This window comes from Ornithodoros turicata, chromosome 1 (genome assembly GCF_037126465.1).
Source record: "Ornithodoros turicata isolate Travis chromosome 1, ASM3712646v1, whole genome shotgun sequence".
Lineage (NCBI taxonomy): Eukaryota > Metazoa > Arthropoda > Arachnida > Ixodida > Argasidae > Ornithodoros > Ornithodoros turicata.
Genome location: NC_088201.1, coordinates 216,309,697 through 216,333,455, shown reverse-complemented (window position 1 = coordinate 216,333,455; position 23,759 = coordinate 216,309,697). Strand labels below are relative to the sequence as shown.

At 44.6% G+C, this 23,759-nt stretch overlaps 1 long non-coding RNA gene across 1 annotated transcript; it reads right to left on the bottom strand.

The window, feature by feature from the left end:
* Positions 1 to 222: 222 nt before the first annotated feature.
* Positions 223 to 599, bottom strand: LOC135376529 (uncharacterized). The gene is made up of 3 exons (XR_010417730.1): positions 515 to 599; positions 381 to 454; positions 223 to 293 (listed from the first exon to the last, which is right to left on the bottom strand). It is a non-coding gene; the product is annotated as an uncharacterized LOC135376529 (long non-coding RNA).
* Between the last annotated feature and the right edge of the window lie 23,160 nt (positions 600 to 23,759).

Genomic DNA, 23,759 nt, shown 5'->3' with positions numbered 1-23,759 from the left:
CAGGGGCAACGCAAACCGTGTACACGGAACAGCGGGGCCATGCTTTCCAAGCATCGCCTCGACGAAAATGGCGCGAGCGCGTTTTCGCTAACGGGCAAGAGAGGGCGCTTCATTTCGCATATCTCCTATTGCCTGCGAAGACTGGAAACGCATGGATAACCACGTAGTAGGAACGTGAATGCCTCGCACATTCACTACGTACCTTCAAAACGGGTAAAACCTTGAAAATGACGCGGGCGGCGCCACTTGGAGATCCATAATTCACATTCATCCGCTACGACGTTTCCACACATCTGTAAAAGAGAAAGAGTCAACAAGGTGCGACACATTGTACTTCCCTGCAAATTCCTTATTAAAATCACTCAGCATTTTTTACATACAGTGGCACAGCCGTAAAGGCTTGTGCTGCCGTGGAGCACATGACGAAGTTGCACGGGTGAAGCGTATGCCCAATCTGTTTCGCAGTAAACACAAGTCACTGAAGAGCTCTGAAACGCAGTTTAGCGTAACTTACCTGATGTCTTTCAACATTTCTGTGACCTTCCCACGTCGTGAGTGTGCTGTCCCAATCGCGTTGTTCACCGCAATGAATACGTCGAAAGTATCTCAAATTCATAGATTAGACATTAGTAACGGGGCCACTGACGATGTTGCATCTTCACCTTGAAAAGTGCTGGTAGGGTCACGAGTACACTTAGCTGAAAGATAAAGCATAGAGTAGGAATCAAAAGGGTAATAATCACACTGCTAGCATAAAATAATAGAACCCACACGCTAGGAATGATACCAAACAAAAGTTGCACGAATCGTACAAACATAGAACTCACCTTTAATCTAAGAAATCGCAAGGCTTCTGGACCTATCTTCCAGGGTGCACACATAAAAAGCACCCCCAGGCAACACTAGTAGGGCATAAAAACACATTCACAGCAGTCCCGGGCACCAGAGCAACGACGGAACGCGAGGCAACGGGAGCCAGAAAAAGGCGTGCGAACGCAACATAGCTTGCAAGCGAAATGGACGCCGCCCGCAGCGCAGAAGCGGCAGGAAGGCAGGCCACCTGCCCGCCAGGCCATGGCCCAGGCGCCCAGGCGCTCCTCGGAATGTAGCAAGGGAACGGAAAGTCGCGCGAAGACGGGACCAACGCTATCGGAAAGAGGACGTTTTCCTCTCCAAAAACACATCTCAATCACCTTCCTACGCCAGCAAGAACCCGATATCGAAAAAAATGCCCCAGGCCCATGTATCAGAGAACCGCCGTTGCCACGGTGTTCTAACTCGAGAACCGAGAGGGGTAGAAAGATGCGGCAAGTTTCTACGCGTTGCTCATGTTGAGTGCGTGTGCCCATTAAAGGAAGTCGGATCCGCCGTGGGCTTCAAGCCTGAAGACAGGGACAAAAATCGGTGAACGGGGGTCGGTGTCAGGAATTTCGAGGATGACGTCTTAACCACTGGAAATCGACGGCTGGTCTCAATCGGAAAGTTGTAGGGCAGGGAACAGAGCACGCGCACACAAAATTTCGACTAAGTCGGACATCGGGTAATCGACCTACGACACCGAAAAGTGGGAAGCGTTTCAGGGTGGCTCTAGCCAGCCTCGCAGCTCGTCATGCTCTTAAGCCGATATCGGGAGAACGGAACATCGCGCGCCTGCGGGACAACCGCTGTTGGAAAGAGCACATTGAGACCTCATAACGAAGGCAAACATGACCATGTGGCAGCAACGGGAAGGCTTTTTTTTTGGGGGGGGGGGCGGGGAAGCCGCTGGTCCCATGTATTGGGAGGAGTGTGAACGCGGAATCCTCTAACTCGAGAACTGCTAAATTTAGAGAGACGCGGTGAATTTTATCACGTGCTCCGCGTCGAGAACAGTGGGTTCTCCAGGTATGAACCCTCTCCGAGGCGAACTTCTTTCCAACAAGGGCACTGAAGTTCGGAAAAACGAATTTTACTAACGCGTCTCCGCCTACGAGTTCGAAACCACTACAGATCAGTTCCTGTGTGATTTCCGCGATCACAGAGCTATTCCAGGTCCGTTCGGACCTGAATTTTGGTCTCGATCCGACAATCCGGGCGGGATTTACAAGACTTTGAAGGTGTCAGAAGCACCGACGGTTGCCTAGAATTTCCAAATATCTGGACAACCGCCAGGATTTCTCACAAGCCGCAAGGTGCACGCGTAGGGGGATGGAAGGGAAATTCGTCACAAGAAACAGCATCCCGATATCGCCGCTGCAGGCCAAGATATATGAGACACGGGAACCCATCGCGAAACACCGCGATGTCACTCTGATGGGGTTAAACCATCACTGGATGGCTAAAAGACGCCGCGGTATCAACCGCCACCTCAAGTGGCATGTGCAGTGCTCAGTTGGAATCTCTATGCATATCTGATCTATTCTGACCGATGATGTCACTATGGTGCCGTAGGGGACCTGGGCACATTCTTCTTATTTGTCCATGCTACCAACCTTCCCGAACCGCGCTCTCTGATATCCTTAGTCAGTTGGAATTTCACCCTTTCTATCTCTATGAAAATTGCTTGGCCCCTGGTGAAACCCACCCCATCAACACTCTGTGATGAGAGCTTTTTTGGTCTTTTTAGACACGTCAGTACTTCGATCCTTATGGTGAAGGGGCACATTTCATCGCCTTTTGTGCCAGTGGGCTCGGGTATCCACTCTAGCGACGAAACTCCCCATTATTAACCTTAGAAATAAAGTTGTTGTTTTATTGTTACTCTAGGCCAATTCCTTCAGTTGGTTTCGCATTCTTTGAACTGATGCAGTGTGTACAAAACATGTTGGATTACATTAAATCAAGTGGAAATCAGCGTTTACCATTTATATCCATTAAGCCAATTCATTGAATTGCTTCTTTACTCCGTGGGTACGGTCTTCGCCACACAACATAGTGGAACATGATGTCGCGAAGGTATAGCTTCTCTTCAAAAACCCTGATTCTGTCAGTGAGCAACTTGTACCTGACGGCTACATAATGAACGAATTGACTGTCTGATTTGTCTTTGGATCTCGTTGGAATTGTGGCGACAATTCAATGATGTTATGTCTTCTCGTTCCGGCAGGGAAGCACATCTGGAGATGTAGTTGTGTGTGTTCCGTTCTACATGGAGATATTGCAAGAGATATCGAGGTCTTCTCGGCCTTCCCAACTACCTTTATTAGCACTACAGTAAAAGGAAACAGAAGCTAGATACTGTGGTACATCTGCCAAGCTCAGACCATGTCGCAAGTTTCTTTGTAAATTCAGATGAATAATTTTTGTGTGTTGCCACTTCGGTAACACGGATAAAAATTAGTGTCACTATTTTAGTTTCTTGCTGCACGCTGTTGATCGTTATCATAAGGATACAAAAACATAATGAGCATCGAAGTATGTTTGTATTCTACTTCTAAATCAACATCCGATCGGGACGCCATTTCGAAGTCCCAGTGATATCATTAAAATACATCCTGGCTAGACAACGCTAGGACGTTTCGAATGACGTCTTATTTACATCATTGGGACGTTTCACGCGGATCAGGACTTCGGGATCTTTTCAGGACGTCCGTAGGACATCGGTGGTTTACTGGGTTATCTTTAAAAATCATTGCATGATGATCCGTCTGCTTGTAGGCTCAGGTCCTTCGGCGCATGTCAGTAGTGCATTTTAGTATTCCGTTGATAAGGTTATCGTGCCTATCGGAACCAATCGCAGTGGTGCATGACTCAGTCTTACCCACTGATTGATTCCGGTTGATACGATTCGACGCAATCGACGTTACCAACGGTGTGCTAGAACTCTCTATTGTCTGCCAAACTAGGACGAATGACTTATCGTTGCCACTAATCTTGTAGTAGATCACCGCACCAATGCCTATCGCGTACATCCACGTAGACGGTCTCGCTGGGGTCCAAGTGTGTCGAAGGATCGGTAGGCGAGACATATTGCTAATTATCCTGAAGCACTTTAGCGCATGCAAATGAAACGAAATCTCATAATTAATCAAAAACGTAATCAAAGCTGTGCAGAGACTCGAAAATATCTTCACAGTACTCTTCACTATCCGCAGTAGCGAACAAGTGAACGCCCAGAGCTCGGTCACGTTTTCGTGCGCTGGCATGTTAGCAAATGTCAAGGCCATCTGCGCTGATGGCTGAAACTTATTTGCCTGTGCGAGTCGCCCTACATGTTCGACCTCTACTGACACCTTTGAGGTCTTTGAAGAGCGTTTGAAGTTGCAGAGTTTATGAACTAGCTGCTACTTCCACCAAATCCTTAGATTTCAACGGCATCCAATGGTTAGGAAATGCCTTTGTTGAGAGTCGTTGAGCAGTCTCAGAACTGCCGTTGAGCAGACTCAGCTTTCCCAGCGCAAGTCAGGCATCCCTCCATTAGATTATGCAGTAACAGTGTGTCGACCATTAGTTGAACCTCTGTCGCGGTGGTGTTCATGATAATACTTCATCCTCATCTCAAAAAGGTCGTCACACTTTTAATTGTGCTGACTAGGGATGGTCCAATAGAATCTCCGAATCCTCGAATCCCAGTGCCCAAAACGGCGAATCGGATATTTTGGATCCACCAAGCACATTTATTTGTATATTTTTAAAGGTTGCACCTCCGGTGTCCACCGAAAGCCAAATAGATCTGTGTGGTGTGTGGTTGCATTGTTATGGACTGGAGGAGTTCGGGAAGGAACTCTCCCATTACATACGTAAAGGCAATATGGTTTCGGTTTTGATCGTTTGTTACTTTTATTGAAACAATTTATGCTCGGGACTTTGTCCTGCAGTCGATGAACAACGTCTTAGTTTACATTTACGAAGTACATTCTATAATCATAAGCGTGGTGGAGTCGCTGAACCGTCTTTGGATTCGGATTGGTAAAATTGTGGATTCGTCCTGCTTCTAGTCTTTACCTGTCGACGGTCATGTAACGCGTGAGACGTTTCGCTTGTACACACGCGTTGGCTATGTACCATTTACAAACCAACTGTAAAACTACAGGGTCACTCGAGAATGGAACATTTGTCGTGTTCCCGAATATTGCCACTTGGCACTTTACTGACATCTGTGGACGTGTGGGTGTTGTTCGTGTTGACGAGGCTCTCGTTCTGCCTGGAGAAAGGCTTCGGCGATACGTAAAGCATTGTTGATACCAACGACACTTCTTGAGCAAAGCGAGCTGTTGATCCTGTAAGGTGGTAATGAAAGCCGTGAAAAGCAAGGAACGTGGCCAGAGTCTTCATTTTGTATTCATGTAATGTTATGCCGGACCGATGCATGCAAAGACAATGGCGTTTCGTCTTGCAGTTTTACACATTTTCTTAATGTCCGGTCACGTATGTTGCAAATATTCGATGGGATTTCTCTCATCAGTTGCGAACGAATCAACGAGCCTCGAACCGTGACACTCTGTGCTCCCTAAAATCGCTACCAATTGTCCAATCGACAACTGGCGTGATTCCATAAATGGAGACACACGTGAAGGCATCTCTTCCGGCTGAAGGCCAAACGCCCGTTGCACGAAGAGCCTGGAACTTCCAGCAGGTGCTTGCACAGACTGAGTAGCACACGGACTTCTGCAGTAGCAGATAGAGCTAGGACCTTCGACTGGGAACCGAACCGCAATTGATTCATCGTCACAGTTGCAGAGGAACTCTTTATTTATTCAAATGACGTTCGCAGTGCGATTCCAAACTCGAAATCTCAGTCGTTTTAACTCGTGTCAGATGTAGATGTTCAGCATTGCCCCGCTTTTAGTCTTTGTCACATAAGTCATCATGTAAATCTCTTATTCTGGATCATCTCATCGCTCATAATTGTAGATAATCCTTAACTGCCGCACTCACTTGTTATCGTCATCCTCCTCTCTCTCTTATCCTCATCTCTCACACACTCACCATAGTTATGGCGCTCTTTTCCCTTTGCCGCCTTTGTGCCACTACACCCGTAATGTCTCTCTCTCTCTCTTGACGTGCGCGGGTTGGGAACGCGCACAATTGAGTATGGCCGGCTAGCACCACTACAATAGTGCTCCTTTAGACGCAAACCATACCGATCATTTGATAATATGATGGGAAAAAGTGAATGAACTGAAAAATTACTACTTGGCAATAGAAATTGATATCGGTTAGCTGGAATCCGTTCCATCAATATAACGCATCAATGTAACTCATACCAAATTTCATTTAAACGCCTAATTCACTTCCGGTTATAAAAAAATCCTAATATGTGCGAGCACGAATCCTGCACCAATGGCGGAAGAGTACAAATGTTGTGCTGCTGTACAACTGTTTATACACGTTGGCCCCACACAGTTCCCATTGAATTCATTTCACGAGGCGCACTTAACCTTCAACTTGATCGTGCCGCATTTACAGGCCTGTAAGCCTCGCATTGCAACAGTTGCATCGTTGTGGTTGCACCTAACAGGAAAGATGCTTCAGCTTTGTAATAGCCGCTAGCAACATTTTTCCGAGACGTGCCCTACGCTGTAGAAAACATATTTTCGTATTCATCTTCAGCAATCTGCGCTCTTGACATGCGAAATATGCAACATGGCAAGCAAATAGGAGCTAGAGTAACATGTAAATATGAGCAGAGTACCTCTGATGCTTTTATATTCAATTACAGCTACGAGGGGTCCATTCACCGACAAAGAACTGACTGAAATGGCCGAAACGCGACCCATCACAGTCCTCTTCATCGGTGATCGCAGCTATAGCACGATATCAAAGGAACAATTCATGATTTATGCACAAAGTCAGCTGAATCTGGTAAGTGTGAAATAGATGTACGTTCCGCGGCGGGAATGTGTAGAGAGAAGACATGTTTCTCACATTGTGGGAGACGTTATCTTCATGATAGAGCTTGCTGTGAAAGCTACAGGACTCTGTATTCTTCTAAGCAAGTGGATACGAAATATTTGATTGAGTCTACTTCGTGGGGTTCACCGGACCCCAAACTCAACAAGATGGATTTGTCCCGAATCCATCAACTAGGACGCAACCTACTTGTTGATTACCCTAGATGCACCAAGGCATACGATACCAGCCAAATACGCCCCCCCCCCTCCCCGACTCTGCAAGGAAACACCAGAACACCTAACGTCAGGTGCAGCAGGAATGCCGTCTACTTCATCTACTCTTCCGGGTGTTTCACGAAGGCCCCCGGCTGAATGATTCGTAAACAGGTGGCGCCATCAGGGACCTTTCTTTTGGTAAACATCCTAGCGACATCGACCGTGAACTGAGTAGTGAACGGCTCATTTGCATACCCTCACTAATGAAATACACATCCCAATTCTTCAATTCACTTCAATAAACAATACTTCACAATACGTCAAACAATACTTCACACAATACTTCACACACCTACGGTATATCTGTTTTATATATGGGTATATATCTGTACCTACATGGCTTTGGTATTGTCGAAAATAACATTTAATGATCTCGTCGTCTTTTTTTTTATTGTAAGACAGCCCTGAAAGCTGATATTACAGTCGTACCCACAGGAGAGAGTCTCCTTGATTAACACATGCCCTGCGTCTCTCGGTCGCAAATTTTTTGACACCGGCCTGGCTTGATGGCACGACGAGCTTATTCTCGAGTGCTTAAAGCAGATGAGCTTTTTTGCACAAAAGAATTTCTTACGGAAAGGTCTTTTGTTTGGTCTGCTTTTATTTAAAAAGGATGTCTTTGTGTAAAATTGTACACGTAGATATAGGTCGCATCCACAGTCATAGTGTTTAGGACTTGTATATGTTAACAAATGCATACTGACATTCTGCAGACCGCTAGATCGCTTTGTTTTCGTCGATGTCTGAAACCAAATTCAAAGGCAATTGTGTCAATGTGCCTTAAACTGCGCCCCTGTCCTGAAAATTGGCTTTCATTATTCTAATTTGCTATGAATTGGTACGAATGCGAAAAATACGGAGCGAAAACTGATGGGTGACGTTAAAAATGCAAGAAGAATGCACATCATGCCGAGGATCCCAAACGATATGAAATCTACAACCTTTCGAGAGACAGACCCTCCTGTCGCAAACCAGAACCAAAGCAGAACCAATACTTGTTCTAGCCCTAGCAAATCTAGAAAGGCACAGTGCAATAGAAATAGCCATCGAGGCACTTCCGAGGAACTTGATAACAAAAATTGTTTTAAGCAGTTTCTATGTTGTACGCCACTTTACAAATGTGTTCATTATTAAACGTTTCGTGAAATATTTACCTGGCTGCACTTTTGTCAGTTTATTAAGATTCTACCAAACTGGTTTTTGCTGCTCCAAACCGGCATTTCCGCTGCTCAGATTTCTGCTCCAAAACTGCAAAGTCCAATCACACTCTTGTATTTGTCCCTACAGTACTAAAAGTTGTTTTTGAGTTGTTGTTCGTTGTTGTGTGTCTGAGGTTTTCATGCGTGGACCTTCACCCGCCATCTTCTCGGTTCTCTGAGAAATATTTCTAATTCTAAACAATCGTGCCCGTAATACGTTTCTAACAAACACTAGAGGGTCGCTCAGAACGCGGAAAGTCATACCAAAATCCGGCTCACACGTGCAGCGGTACAATGAACTACGCAATGGCCAGACGGGGCTGACCGAATCGCAAGTGCATGCTCTCTTAATCAATCATTCACCTACCTTCCCAGCGGGCCAATATAGCATCATCCACACGACAGTGGTATCTTATACATTACTCCTGTTCTGCACTCAACAAAATCCCCTGCATGCTTCTTCCGGCAACACGGGCGTTAAAACTCGACACAGTCTATGAAGCCTATATTGGCCTACACCAGTGGCGCATTATGCTTGTAAACTAATCTTCGTAGGTTTGTGGGATAACGCTTGCACTGCGGTATCCCTACCCTCTTCTCTCCCAGGCTCACGCTACGCTCCTCTCCCTTCCCTTAACAGATTTTAGTAACCTGTCGCTTACACAATTCAAAAATTCAGGAGCGTCACTCGGACGATACATGTCCTTCTGTCGAATAAAATAAAAGGAATAAGGTGCAAAAAGTGCTGCAAAGTTTTACAGGACGGACAGCGAGGAGTCACACAGATACAAGCGCCAAGTTATGTTTTCTGTGTTATTATCTACCGAAGCTAAAACAGGTCCTATTAATTGCTTATAACTCGACGCACCGTAAATTCGAGAGTCCTGCTCGCCTGCGACAAAGGGTGAGCTGCCCATGTTTCTTTCGATTACGAAAAGAAAAAAAAATACACGAAGCGAGGAATTGATCGAAGTATTAGCTCTGGATCGCTTCAATGTCTGTTTCTTGCACTGCAACATAATCGCGCGTTACTGTCCTTTCCACGAGAAATGCTCCATGTATCACAGACGGTCGTCCTTTTTGGAGGCAGCGAGTTTTACGTTGGAATACCCTTTCTTTAAGAGAAATGTCCATCTTGTCTCAGGATCGGCCGAAAAAAGAAAACAAAAGAAATGTGTTAGGGAGTCTGAGCAGGTAAATTTGTTGGTAAAGTATCATTGCTCGCCCCGCTAGCTACATACAGGGACGGGCACAGGACGAATCTGAATTACTCTTCAAGGACAGTCCACGATCGTTATCCCTAGGACGTTCTGGCGATACACCTCAATACATGATGACACTGTGAGGACATCCTGAGGACCATGTGTGTTCTCGAGTATAGCATCAGCTGTAGGAACCGGAAAATGTTGATTTAGGGAATCAGGAATAAACCACAGGATGAAAATGGACCACTTACTTGGTTTCCGGGTGGAAAGTGGACAGCTGCATTATTATGCCACCTTGAAATGATTTGATTCATTGATTCATTCGTTGAATACCTTCATTGATTTATTAGTTGCCTAAGAACAACTACACGAATGACGATGGAAGGAGATGATCCACCGCAACACGTCTAGGGGGATTGACGGAATACATAGGAAAACCTTAACCTAGGTTAACCTTAATAATTTAATAGAAGTACAATGTTAACAAGAGCAGATATAGAGACCACATCAACAAACTGCGCATAAATAAAGCAAATTAAGCATTTGACAGTATTATAGCAAAAATTACACCAACAAACGGAGGCGGCTTATTTTTGGGCAAGTGGAAAACAGAGGCCGGTTGAGATTCTACCGTCATTCTGGCGTTTGTAATTACCGAATTTAAATTGGACAGCCCCATTTTGTAATACTTCTATTGAATTCGAGATAGCGCTGTGAGAAGAATCCCATGCGGAGGCAGTATATTCCAACTCAGACCCAAAGAATAGTGACCTGAAAGAGTATGATTGAGGGACCAATTGCACTTTTCACATTGCTCTACTTTGTTGTGCTATGTGTGTTGTGATGTGCAAAAATGTTCCACAAGCCGGGAATAGACATAACGAAAAAGGTCAAACTTCAACAGACGTTTCGTCCCCCATGCAAGAGACATGATCAGTGCGAGCGCACACGAGAGAATGACATCTAACCTAGTTTAAGGAGGTCGCTGTACATGTCTGGGAGAGGACCACGGTTGATATTGCACGCAAGTGGGTCACGCCGTAAATGCCATCAGTTTCCGGGGACCCCACCTTTGTTCACGAGCCAAAATCTTCGCGTTCTCAAAGTCAAAAATATGGTCCGTTGTCCAACAATGGTCGACTAGTTCTGTCTTCGACCTCGTCGCATTTGTTGCGTTTCTCGCATCCCGTGTATGTTCTTTAAACCGGGTATAACATTTGCGACCTGTTTTGCCTATGTATGTGGCGTTGCAATCGTGACATTTTATCTCGTACACGGTTCTGCTTTGGGACATGGGTGGGCCGGCTACTTTAGGTTTGGAAATTAAACTACGAAGTTTCATGACAGGTTTGAAAGTTGTCTTGAATGCACACACTGCCCTGGCTGTGATTACTCTTGTCGTGTGATCTCTTCTCTTGCATCCGTCGTCTTGTGTTGGCAATAAATGACTTGGGGTATCCCCGCTTAGTCAACGAGTCGGCAATCGTCTTTTCTTCGGCTGCGAGTAGTTCAGCAGTCGAGGCGAACTTGTCAGACCTGTGGCTTCTCACGACGATTCGTTTTTGCTCCAACGGATGGTGGGAATCGAAATTCAAGAAATTCTCTTGTTACAGGGCTTACGGTGAACGCTGGTTTGTAGCGTGCCGTCTTCCCATCTGCGAACGCTGCCGTCCAAAAAAGAGAGCGTGCCGTGTTGTTCAACCTCTTGCGTGAATTGTATTGTGGGCTCCACACCATTTAAAATGGAAACGAAGTCGTTCAGGTGGCCTTGATTAAGAACAACGAAAGTGTCATCGACGTAGCGTCTGTAGAACTTGGGTACGTGTTGTGTTCTTTGCAGGGCGGTCTCTTCCACGTGTTCCATTACGATGTTTGCCATGGTCAGTGACACAGGACTACCCAAGGGGAAGCCAGCAATCTGTGGTAAATTTGACCACGCAAAGCAAAATGAGTCTGGTTGAGACAGAAGCGCAGAAGTAACACCACATCCACAACAGTTAGGGACGTGCGCGGACCTTTGCCTCGACCAAAGTTATAGCCACATCCGTCGGGACGTTGGTAAAGAGAGATACAACGTCGAAGGACACCATAATGTCGTTTTCTTCCAACGTCAGGTCACGGGCCAGTTGCACGAATTCAGTCGAGTTGTGGACCGACAGCTGTGTTTTTCCGGTTACAGGGGCGTTGATTTCGACCAGGAATTTAGACAGAGCGTAAGTCGGCGATCCGATGAAGGACACAATTGGACGCAAGGGGCACTCGGGTTTATCAATCTTAGGTAGTCCGTAGATTCGGGGAATGCAAGCGTCCGAGGAAAACAGTTGTCGGTATGCGTCGTCGTCCAACCGTCCCTTTTTCTTGAGGTCACGCAGCTGGTCTACCGAAGAATGCTCGGTTCCTGGTGTGGGGTCGTGCTGCAACCTAGCAAAGTGTGCAGGGTCGTCTAGGACGTCTTGCATTTTCTTGTGATAGTCGTCTTTGTTGAGTACAATGAGAGTGCAATGTCAATGTTTGAGAGTGCAATGTCAACCGCGGCCCTCTCCTAGACACGTACAGCGGCCTTAATAAACTGGGTTAGATGCATAGATTGAGAAATTGCCCGTCAAAACGTACTCCTTAGTTAACTCGGAAGTTAATTTACCGTGTGCAAAATGCAACTAAGTTAAAGGTCAGCTACGCCGATTTCCCGATGTGTTGAAACGGTTGTGATATTCAGAACGAGCACAATCAACTGCCCCCGAAACGCACCTTCGCTTCTCAATTTTGTCTTCCTATTACGAAAATTAACTAATCAAAGAAACCATAACAAGCCATGGGCGCAGCCATTTTTGTGACGTAAATGGGATAAACCTGCTCCATCTACGTAGATAGAGAATCGTGCGTCTGATTGGATGAAAGCTGAGGCTTTCTCTGACTTCCCTGGCGTCTTCTTCCGTTTGCGAGGAAATCCAGTTATGGCCGCCGGCTACGATGAATGTTTCGTCCGAGGTCATCCCGAGAACCATTGAACGATGGAAACAACAACCGCGAACTCACCTCAACATCATTTTCGGCGTGAAATTGTGATTGTGTGCTCGAGAACTTCGCAGTTCAACTGTTCAGCTGCCATTCACGTCAACCCGTTTGTTGGTTTTACTACAAGTGCAGGAATGGGAGCGATTGAGCAACAACGTGAGACTGGTGATCGTTTGAGCATATACCTGCAGAGGACTGGTCTTCAAAGAAAGAAGGCAGTATTTCTGCCGATGCACATCGTGCGATTTCCAGGCTTGTTACACGAGATACATATATTGTGCAGCATCATAGCGCGACTGCAATGAACGACGTAGGAATGTATCGTGACCACTCGAACTGCATTCGTTGAACCATTCGTCGGTCATATGAAAGTGCTCATTAGAGTTGCCCCGCACAAAAAGTGTTGGATGTAGTTTTGTAGTGTGTTGTTTATCTCGTAGAGCGCATCGCGGCATGTAGGTCGAGAGCCCTTATACGTATTTTTTTGCATGTTTACTTGAGTGTGCGCATTGTTCTATACCACACAGGCCATATTTCATTCATAATAGTTTCGCAAATAAACACGTACGGGTCGATCTCATATTGCTTTTGAGTTAGGCATAGTGTCTTCAGATCAGGGTATGTGTATCCTGTTTGCTGGGCCCAACAGATGTTATTAAGGGTAGTGCAACATTTCCCACTTCTTGAACCATGCTAACATTGCCAGAATAAGGAACATTACACTGTGCTGTGTATTCCACATTCATGTGTCTCGCGACGTAAACCCCCAATTATTATTGGGTACTCCACATGTTCAACCAGTCAGCACTTCCCATATCCTATTTTTTTTAAACATGTGCTTAAAATTGCACAACTGCCACTCAAGTAACTTTGCCACCAAGGTATATGTACTTTATCACAAATTTAATAACCTTGGTGGAAATGGTTGATGGTGTCCTCTGCCTTGTACGGTGCACTTCATAGCAAAATACACAATAGTCCAAATGTTTTCCTTGTCCACAAATGCCCTGTCAAAGCTGAAAGACTCTTATCAAAATGGGGAAGCGCGCTTGCTTGTCCAGAGAAACAAATATGAAACTGCAGTGCTCAACGTAAATAACTGCATGCTCAGCAAGTAAGGCTGGTGATGCCGAAGACCTAATATTTCTAGGTTAAAAAGAACAAAGGAGAAAAGACCACTGCAGCGTATTAATGTTGTTTCAAAAGTATAACACCACAAAATTTGTGTGAGTCAGTTGGTGTATTTAGTTATGTTGGTCACCTCCTGCACCAATTTTTAATAAGATTCAAATGCGTTGCTACCAACCAGGACCTAAGCCTGACCTATGATCTAATAATAATAATAGTATCTATCTATGACCTATATGGACCTTCACCACTAGTTTGGTCTAGGTTTCACACGTGGCTCCTAGTGAAATTCGAAGATGCTTTGTAGAGCTGACAGGAGACTTGCAGAGTAGAGATTTTTTTATTTATATATTCCAAAGAACATGTAAAAAACAATGTGCTGTACCAACTGTATTCAAAGAAATACACCCAGGCAGCACAGCGCGACGACCCAACGTCGGTGCGCCGGCGGCGACCGACCCGGTAGGGTCGGCTCCCGACCATGGTCCGGCATACGGTTTGCAACACGGGGATGTTAATGGTCCGTTATCGGCAGCCTGTATCGTACCCCAACAATTCCCCGAATTGCAGCCAATGCACACTTACGGGTACCTCCTACCCCCCAAACAAGAGTTAATTTGCGCGATTTTTAAAAACAAAATCAATATGTCATTGTAGACAACTCTTTATTGCATCATAGTCACAAGATACATGGGTTCTTTAATGCGTCACTTCACCAGCAATGAAAAAAGAAAAGTGTTACATTGAAAGTATATAACCACCAGTCCCGCATATGTACTATTTACTTTAAAAATATTCACTTAACACAGGTTATATGGAACAGAGATGGAAGTTGGAACTCGTTGCCAGTTAAGTTAGACTGTTGAAAGATGGAAGTCACTGAAAAGGTTAGCCAGAACATAATTGTAGGCCGGTTCCACGTTAGTTCAGACAGGGAGGTCCCATGGACCTCCTGAATTTTTTTGATTTTTTATATATATATTTAGACGCTCATCGCAGATGATGATCAACATTGGCAAAATTTATCATTCGAATACTTTCCCTGCAAAAAATCGAGAAATCCAGCCCTGAATTCGACTGTTGGAATTTTGCCGTCTTTGCACGTTTATACATACTGAGTTATAAAAGATATCGTAGTGCAATTTTTTTGTTCTTTAGTATACCTACCTGCCAGCACTCCGAGCGCAAATTTAGTCGCACAGGTGCAACACTGTATCGTATAAAAAGTGGCGAACATGCTTTGTCGCGCAGTTTTGTTCAAACTTCGACGCTTCTTGCGCTGGCTGTATAGATATCTCGGACACGTTCGTACGCAGTGGGGCCGCATTTTAACGCGCTAATCAGCAGTATACGCCTTTGGAGAAGAAGTTTTTGCGTTAGATGAAAGGCCTAACGTCGGGCCATATCCTGGCAAAATATATACGAAATCAGGTGGGACCTTTTTGAGAAATACACGCGCAAAATTCATGTTTATTTCGAATTATGCCTAAACATTTGCCTATTTCAGCACATGCCGCTAGGAAGTATATGCAGGATAGATATATCAGATGAAAGAGCACTAAAAGCCGAGTGAGCTGACCAAGTATTGCGATCAGGGACATCTATAGCCAGAGATATCAGGCGTCGAAATTAGGACAAAAGTGCGCGAGAGGGCATGATCGCCATTTTTTATAGCACACAGCGTTGTACCTGCGCGCTAAAATTTGCTCTCTGACAGCTAGCCTGTAGGCATAATAAAGCAGCATCAAAAATTTCACAACAATATCTCTTAACACTCGGGAGGTATACGCGTGCAAACACGACAAAACTGAAACATCCGAATTCAGGGCCGGATTTTCTCGATTTTTTTTGCACGAAAGCTATTCGGCAAAAATGTTGATCATAATATACGATGAGCTTATAAATATAAAAAAATACTGAAGACCCAGGAGGCCGACGGGACCTCCCTGCCTGAACTGACGTGAAACCGGCCCGTAACTAAATTTCAAAAGCAGTTACACGTAATAAAACGTAATGAAAATGGACGTGAAGTTCCTAAGCTACTTTAGAAATGTAACAGGTTACCTTCAAGTTATTTTCTACTCAAAATATATACTTTTCAGCTCTAGACCTCTCTATATATTAATTCATACCTTGCTGTCACAATGGGCGATTCAAGACGTTTCAAAATAGTCTTGATATACAAAAATGATATTAATATATAGACAGTGACAATATAGAGACAATCGCCTGTGGCGATGAAACTCCCCACTCTCCAAGGTCAAAAATAGAGTTGTTGTTTGACAAAAGAAGCCTACATTTATATGCTTCTTTAGGGAGGGATTTGATGATTTTGATCTCGTAATAAGGCACATGAGAAAGCACAAAGCAAGTTTATGCTCTACGAGTTGTCCCCTACATACATATCGTAGAACCGTGCCAAGTTTTAATCCTGCTACTCAGTGCTCTCTATCATTATCAATACACTGCTTATCGTTAAGATGCGCGATACCTGAGCTTCCTAATGCTCGGCTAAAACATAATTTGTAACATTCACCGTGTAACAACGGGAGTTAGTGGCGCCGTGCACGTGCCATCTCAAGGTATGGGGGGAGGACTCAGCCTGCGATGTTTGTAGACCAGAATCGAACTAAAGGAACTTTGAACTTTCTTCAAGTTATTTTGACGAACTTAACCCCCCACCCCCGAAACAAAAGAAAAAGAGAAAGGAACGAGCTCCTCAAGACGTTACTGGAGCTCAAAAGCAAAGAGCTATGCAAAAAGTTACTGAAAAATAGCTAAGCCGAGTAGCCTAGTTACAGTATCGAGTTGCTGGTAACGAGTTACGCCCAACAACATGGAACACGTGAACAACTTGAGAATCCGTACTACATGTTTCATGATCGTTCTAGACCTTCTCTAAGAAAATAGTAGAAATATTTGCGCACCTTTGCTAATACGAGAGCAACATGCACACAATTTGGGAACCACAATCTAAGAAAAAAGGTGTGAGAAGGTAGTAACTCCCTTAGTTACCTCCTAAGCCAACATAGCGTCTGATAAGGGGTGTAAAAAGGTGGTAAAGATATTATCATCTATCCAAATTACAACAAAAAGGTGTACGCCCCCCTCGCTCACCGAATCAGAAGCGGTAACCCTATTATTCGTGGCAGAGAGTGAGGTAGCAGGCAACTTTGCAACCTTTTAGACACAACATATGCGACAACTATTACCTCCTAAAAGGTCTAATTGCTCCACCCTTTTTCTGAGAGTGCAGTATGGCACATGTAGTGTGACTCGTACCCTTGTCTTTAGGAGAAATATTAATGTATCAAGAAGATGCCTTTTCTTATGGCTTTCTTGCTACGAAGGCCTCTTATTATGGATACTTGAAGTCCTTTTAAAAGAAAAACGACACAGCATACCAGATTGTATTCCTTTCAAGCAAGCATCACAGCGCGATAGGTTCATAGTGTTGTAACCGAAGTGCGGGGTGGATTCTGAAAGTGGAAGATAGCTTGAGGTCAGGGTTACACTGAGAAAAGTACACCACACCACAAGATGCACACGTTATTGAATACAGACCAAATAGCTAAACTTACAGTTTTCAGCATGACATGACAAGATCCGCTAGAAAAATCTTGACCATCATCACTGGCTCTGGGGCAGAGATCTGGTCGTGGGCAGAGATCTGGTCGTGGGCACTTCGGTGATACATTCATCAAGGCATTGATTTCTTTAAGCACGCTCTGGTAGTGGTCCAGCATGACATTCTGAATGAAAGATCAGGATAGCTTTCATTCACTCAGTTTCAAACAAATTGACATATCATGCGTCGATCACATTACGCAAACGGATTAAAGCGGAATAATTTATTCACTTCGGAGGTTCCTTTTTTCTTTTCTTTTTATTTAGAATGACTACAAAAACGAACCTTGAGCTGAAGTCCTACAGCATTCCAGTTTTGTACGCACGCAGGAGATGGAAAGCACAGCTGCAGCACGCAGTCGTCCTGAGAAATGGTTATATTTCGTTTGATGTCAAATACACAGTACATACGATTCCACACTTTACTGAACCATATTTTCACGAAAACGGTGTCCATTATCCTAAAAGCAACGCATAAACCACAATGGATCACTGAAACCGAAACTATGCGATGCTGCGCTGCTAAGTTTCGAGAGAAGCCTGCTAGAACGGTGTCACTCATGTTGAAAAGCATCTATGAGTAACGTTTATCAATGCGAGGAATACTACAAAAAGAAATAGCACTTACCACTCGATGAATCGCTTAAAAATGTTGGAATTGCTCGAAAGTTTCGGGAGCACGGCCGGATACATTCGTTTCTCGCAGCGAGAGCGACGGGGACTCCGGCAGTGCAAACACGGCTGGATGATCGAGGAACATCATTGGCCAGATTCGAAACTGTCGGTTACGTGATTGCATCACTCGGCGCCTGACAGTCTGGGAAGAGAAATCCGTTGCTGCACCCCGGTCATGTGACTGATTATCATGAAGTGATCAGATCAGCATCGGGGAGCGATCCTATATTTTGGTCACATGACCAAGGTCAGTCCAGACCGGGAAATGATCAGAGCAGCATCGGGGAGCGATCCTATATTATTGTTTACGTGACCAAAAGGAGACTAGAGCGGGGAATGATTAGGGCACCGTCGGGGGACTACCTTATCTTCTCTTATGTTCTACCTCCTCAGTTCCCACACCGCTGGGAACCAGTCGGGCACTATCGCCCGTTCATTGCCCCGATTGCGTTCCCATTCTTTTCCCGAGGGTTTGTGCTGCCTGGGCAAATACACTTTGTTTTAGCTATGTGCATATTAGCAGATTACAGGTGACCGATGACACACAATGGGCGTCAAGGGTGAGAACACAAGAATACTACCACTGCAGGCACTGTCCTGAAATTCTAAGTCACCATTTGTCAGAAAGCAATGACCACGCACAGCCTAAGGATCATATTGAGCTCCTTGCATTATTCTTTTTATTGACAACATGTTGGCTGCCATCCAGTCCATGAAAGTGACCCTTATCGTTGAAAGAACAGTTCAACAGCAAGCGAGCTGGCGAGACCTGAAGAGGAGATACAAAAAGGCACATAAACACACTATGTTGAGACATTGTGTATGTCCCTTCCTATCCCTCGTCTCAGGGTTTTTCGCTATGGACCTTCATGATGTTTCCTTCCGGAAACTTTACATATTTTTATGTACAATTGTGAAGGTACAAATCACACAGTACTTTTCTTGAAACAAGAATCCATAGAAGGTACACAGTCATCTTCAGCATTGCACACATCTATGGTACATGTTAATCACTTTGGAATGTCACAGACATGTCATGGAGGCCGGCACATGATTAGTGGTGTTGAGCAGACAACGATTTGTCATATTTTAGGCACAAAAAGCAGTTTTGGCACCTGCATGTTGAGACAGATGTATCTCTACATACTTTGCCATGACACAAATATATGAAGCAACAAATGTACCCTCTACTTTATTATGGTTATTAGTCAACACTGCCAAGAATGTGGGAACACAGTCTTGTACAACCTACACTCTTCAAAATGACCTTCACACACGACACACTGTAGGTCAACGAGACTCCACAATGATGTCCTCTCCCTCCCCATTGGCTGAAAACATTTTTCTTTTACTTCGCATAAGGGGAAGTTAGTACAAGAAATGCACACGTTCGTTTTTTTGAGCAAATCAGTATTCAGAGCGTTACCATACTGTGGTGGGCCTGCAGTGCATTACGTGGTACAGCACATACTGCAAAAAATTCATGTCCCCCATTCTAATGACCGTCTTCTCCAGTTTTTCAAACTGCCATTTCCCATAGTGCTTTATGGTATGACACAGCATTTCTAAATCTTTACTGTAGTTTACCGATTGTAGCAGAAAAAAATACCACTGTTTCCGATCACAGGACGCAAGCCATAAGTGCTATAGGGCAACAGTACATGCTGCTGTCTAGCAGTTGCTCGTGTTTGGACATGGTATGGTGCATGCAGGGTAAATTCCATGGTTAAAATATTCAAACGTGAACAACTGTTAGATTACATGATGTAGAATGCTCTATAGTACAGTAAAACCTCCAAAGTCGGACACCTCCCCATGATTTCATTGCACGGGCAGGCTCCCATTGAAACTACATGGGGACGAAATTCTCTGTCGGACACCTCCCTATCTTGGAAGTAGGATAGGGTTTTCCCTGCAAAGTCGGACAAAACCCTGACCAAATTACCTCAATATCGGCCCATCTTTGCACCAAAAAGACCCAAAATGAGCCAGTGGTCTTGACTTTTGCCCCCTTTTTCCCCTATACTGGTCTCAGCATTTTGTTGCTGTAGTTTTTAGAGTCCAAAAACAAGTGCTGTCAGTCTACATTGTAATTCTTTATGTGAGCACTTGTCTTCAGTTTGTCTAGAGCCTTTGAACGAGCACTGCACCAAAGCTATGAGAAGTGGCTGACGCTTCAGAGACAAGTCCTTGCTGCTCGAAAAGCTCAAGAGGTAATGCCATTGAGTATAATCTGAACGGAATTGAATATACCAAAATCAGTAATAATTATCAGTGAAGAGTGGGTAGAGGTACCACTACCAGGCACCACCACCAGGTACCACTAAGGACCTTAAATTGAAGAAGGGGGACATTTCTCACAGCTGTGATCTCTTCCATTTTTTGTTGCCGTCATATTCTGTAACTCGGACACTTCTATAAGTAGGAGACGCTTCGGCTGCACCGCGGGTGTCCAACATCGGAAGGTTTCACTGTATTTATGTTCCGTGTCATGTGACCACAAACAATATATGCTTTTGCTCATGCTGCACAGCAAGGCAAATTGAGCTGCATGTGAGGATAATAACATGAAACCCGAGGCGCGGAGGAAAAGGCATGACTTTACGGTCTCTGTGTCAGTTGTTTCATGTTGTAATTGCGTACCAGCTGGCCTGTACCTGAGAATAGGTTTGATGCATTGTACACGCACCATAGACATGCAGTATGTGGTGTGTTGTGATAGTAATGCCACTGCCAATTGAAGAATAATGCTCCAGGTGGATTGTTTCGGTACAATCTTGAACTATGCATACCAAGGGGTAGGGCATCTGCGTGACAGGTTTACCTGGAAGTAAGAATGTAAACGTTAGGTGAAGTCATTGAATAATTAACATTATCAATATACTGCTGCAGATGAAACAAACAATAGCACAGAAGATGCTCAGATATGTTCTGCAGGAATGTCTCTGTACTCACAATATTAGTACAGCAGCTACAGAAAGGCATAAAACAAGTTTTTGTATACATGATACCACTTGAATGCAACAAAAGCTTCTGCTGCACTACCAGAACACCACGGCGGACAGATTTACCTTACTTCACGTGAGAAAAAGTATGTACTGTTGCACACATGATGCTGTTTGAATGTCTCGAAAAACATAATTTATGACCGAAAGACATCAACTGGAAGATTTCGATTTACCCTAGTCAAAACTGAGAAAAAGTATGTGCTGTTGCACACATGAAACTGCTTGAACTGCCCTTGAGCGCTCTGGAAGAACACCTTATTTTTGACCAAAATACAAGAGCTGAGCCAACATTGAATTTATACCTTAGTGAAAATACACAAGATGTGCTGCCGTGCATATGATACGATGATACTGCTTAAATGTACTCTGAAAGCGCTGGCACCTCAGGCATGGTTGCTCTAAGCTAGCGAGCAACAGGAAGGCTATACGAACACAAGAAGTCGAGCACAAGTGACGGAATGCACTTGATTAATCAGAAAATGAAATGTCTCAGTACCAGGTGTCACTTTTCCGTCAACAAAAACAGATGAACTTTGAAGGGGCGTCTGGTTGGCACTGGTGACAGCCTTCAGCTTGAAACCCAGACGGCGATAGTTGAGACGTGGAGTGCAAGCTTTTCGGTGGTGCCGGAATGCCTGCGAAATCATTTAACAAATAAAGCAATTCCAAATCTGTACTGAGAATACACCCGCTGGGGCGTAATCTCCAAAGGATGAAGCAGTAACTGACAGATAGCGTATTTTTCTCTTCTACGTGATGCAATTTGCACCGCATGACTGACTTGTCTAACATTAGGCGTCTTACCTTTATCTGCTGCCTAGTCCTGCCCCTGCAATCTCCTGCTGCAGATAAGGTTGGCACAGCATCCCGGACGAGACATCTTCGGCTTCTTGTGAAACAAGTTGCGTATTGCTTCCGTAACATTCGTATGAGCCAGATGAACAGATCATATCGCTGCTTTCGAATGTGGCACCCAGTCGGAATTGTAACCGATTGTTGCAGTCAATAGATTTCTCTTTCGCCTTTCGGATGGAACTGCATCCTGAAGTGTTCTTGCAGACGGGAGCAAAACGCTCACGCATTCTCGGCACGCAGCACAGAACGCGAATCACACCAGGAAGTCTGTACTGGCCTAGCAAATGCTTTGCAGTCGAAGGAAGCAAAACTCACGTTCCTCGTGGGTCCAGAAATATACTGGCTCCCTAATAGCGAACTCTTTATCACTTCCCCAATGTGAATCTGCGCAGCAGACGGCTCGGGAGAAGAAACTGGCCGGCTTGGCGGAAGAAACCAAGCCAAAAGTCATGCCAAGCCGGAGCGCGGGCAGACCACGAATGTGTCGTCGACACAGGGTTTGCGGGCCACAAGACGGGATGTCAGTGAAACTAAAAATTCACTTTTTAGGAAAACCGCGAGGAGTTTGGGATAACTATTTTGCATACATAATCAGTGTTCCCTTATGAACACATCGTGTGAGTACCATTCCATTCTGTAACACTCGAAAATCGGCGTAGCTGAGCTTTAATAACGAAGTTCTCCAGCCTGAAATGTAACTCGAAGTTACTGCGTTACTTAAAAAAAGAATGAGTTACTTCCAAGTTACTTCGGACACAAAATAGCATTACGCAGGTGCAGCGCGCGTGAGCAGTAGAGTTAGACATTGAGTTGCCTGCGGAGGAGTGCAACACGCTTAGATCGTTTTCGTTTATGTCCAACAATAGACCTCTCTCTGTTTGTAAACAAATGACGTCATAGTGTTCGACAGCGCCAAAATTTGGTAGAATTGAACTAGGCTCGAAGCTAGAGGTGAACAAGGTCGCGCCCAAGAGCCACGGTCTTGAGGGAATTACGATATGGTCCCTTAAAGGGACGCGACCCTCGGTCGTACTTTTTCTTTCAGTGGGAGGCAGCGAACAAGTGCCCGTTCGTGGAACCCAGCCGTCTCCTTCCGATTTGTTTCGGTTTCAGGCTGTATGTCATGATGACGTTCCTCTGGTAGAGGTCTATTCGAACGCTTTGCGTCTTACTCCCTGAGGGCGCACAATGGTTGATTCATTTCAATGGCAGCGGTTCTTACTTCCTGAATAAAATACTGAATTGATTGAATATCACGTTTTATGGCAAAAAATGTTATGTAACTATGTACCTGAAAACGACCGTGTTTACAAAGAGGACAAAGGAGAGAAAGCAAGAAATTATGTGGACGTGAGTGAAAATCGAGTTAAAAGTAACTTAGAACTTAACTTAAGTTACTTTGGCAAAGTTACCTAAAAAGGAACGAGTTCCTCTGAAAGATACCACGGCGCAAAAGTACCGAGTTAAGTTACAAGTTACCAAAAAAAAGGAACGAGTTACCTCGAACTCTGGTTAGACGTCATTCTCACGTGTGTGCTCGCACTGATGTCTCCGGCATGGGGGACGAAACGTCTGTCGAAGTAAATTGTTCTTTTGTTACGTGAAGCCGGTGTATCTGTACCTTTTTCTTGATCATGATGCGTGCTACTTACGGTACACATGGTCCGTCTAAAATTACAGGACGGTTTTACAGTTACGTAACGCAAAGTTCGGCGGTAACCGCTGTGTCGGACTGTGGATGTTACACTTTTACTGCTGATATATGCACAACTACTTTAGAATGAGAAGTGCTGGCCTGAAATCTGTGAAGTAAGTAAGGATATGTACAACTGGGATTACCGGGAGAAAAGTATTACCAAAATCGTGGCACTAGCGGGGCAGGAAACGCTGTAAAATCGAGACGGTTTCCGGGATAGTGTACACATTTCAAAACCGCTTTCATTACGTGTAGACATGTCT